This window comes from Cervus canadensis, chromosome 21, assembly GCF_019320065.1.
Source record: "Cervus canadensis isolate Bull #8, Minnesota chromosome 21, ASM1932006v1, whole genome shotgun sequence".
NCBI classification, from domain to species: Eukaryota; Metazoa; Chordata; class Mammalia; order Artiodactyla; family Cervidae; genus Cervus; species Cervus canadensis.
This window is the reverse complement of record NC_057406.1, coordinates 31,311,773-31,313,628: the sequence shown is the minus strand read 5'-3', so window position 1 is coordinate 31,313,628 and position 1,856 is coordinate 31,311,773.

Below are 1,856 nucleotides of genomic sequence, written 5' to 3'. Positions count from 1 at the left end.
CAGTTGGGTATTATTGCCTGGAGTATCCCAGGGACACAGGAGCCTGGCGGGCTATAGTCCATGGGATCACAAAGAGTCGGACACGACTGAGTGACTAACACACACTTTACTTAAAGGGAACTAATCATCTTGTTAATTGAGACATCTTCTTAGGTTTGAATCAAACTGCACAAGATGCACTAATGGTTAATCAGAAAGCATGAGCAGAAAAAAAATCAGTATCTATAGGTTATTCTTTAGTTTTTAGAAGAAGTCTCATCTCTGTCTCTGAGTGTTGGTGGGGCCTTAGGCACTTCATGAACTATAACGGGACCTGTCAGTCTAGCAGTAGAGTTCAGGGCAAGATATGGAGAATAAGCCTAGCTTTTCTTTATGGCTGCCCTGGTCCACTGGGTTGTTGAATCTAGTGGCATGCTGGATATAGTTCAGGCTGGCTTTTGAAAGCCAACCTAAATTTTGCTGAATTTGTGAGCTGGTTAATAATATATTAGAAACTCAAAATTAGCCATGGCGACAGTATTCAGGGCTTCCCTGATGGCTCAGTGGTAAAGAATCTGCCTGCAATTCAGGAGACACAAGAGACATCAGTTCAATCTCTGGGTTGGGAAGATCCCTGGGAGAAGGGAATGGCTACCCACTCTAGTATTCTTGCCTGGGAAATCCCATAAACAGAGGAGCCTGGTGAGCTACAGCCCATGGGGTCACAAGAGTCAGGCACGACTGAGCACTTAACTAGTATTCAAATGATGGAAACTGGAAGACACTGTGAATCAGGCCTCTCCTCACTGCCCAGAGCCCATGGTTAAGCATTTACTGGTACTCCATTGGTTGAAGTTCTTCATCCTGCAAGACAGGGAAATTGCCCCTGAGGAGGCATTTTACAAAAGTCCATCATCCTCTACATCCCATCATGGCCACAGGCTGCTCATTATAACTTCAGTGCTTGGTGATCATGCTTATGTGTGAATGCACTTACATGTTACTTGTGGACACCTGAATGCTGTTTCTCTGAAGCATCCATGCAAGGGTATCATGGACAAGCTGCCTCTATCCTGGGCTAAAATGACTCACCCCAAGTAGACGCTTTGGGGAAATCCTAGCACTGCTATCCAGCAAGGAGTGCATTCCAGGCTTCCCATAACCCTCTTAACAGCACATCAGTTTTACTCAAAGTTTCAGCATGAGTATAAAAGTAGATTCATTCCTTCTTCACTCTATCATCTGTCCCTGCAAGACCAAGCTTGGGGAAAAGCCACAGTCGCCTCTGAAGTGACTTGAAACTTACAAATCCCTGAGCTTCAGTTTCTGGGTCAAAAAGAATAAAGAGTTTTGTCAGCCTCAAGTCACTAGAGGCTTCAGAAGTCCATCAAATCTGCTGACTCAACACATTTTGCTTTAAATGTTTAGGAAAGATGCCAACTGAAGTTGAATGACAAAAGAGATTTCCAGAGAGTGGTAAAACTAAAGGGAAGGTAGGAAAAGGAATATGTATTATTATTATTCCTACTTCAAACACTCTGACAGCATTTTTACTAGTTATTCTGTCTCCTTTCTGCACCATATCTTCTGAACTAGCTATTATTTTGGCTGTTTTACAGGTGGCAAAATTAAATTGGACTTCCCAGGTGGCTCAGTGGTAAAGAACCTGCCTGCCAACAAGTTCAGTCCCTGGGTTGGGAAGAACCCCTGGAGATGGAAATGGCAACCCACTCCAGTATTCTTGCCTGAAGAATCACATGAACAGAGAAGCCTGGAGGGCTACAGTCCATGGGGTCACAAAGAGTCAGACATGACTGAGTGACTAACACTTAAGACTTAAAATTAGATTGGTCAGATAAATAAGCTAGTTCCGGGAC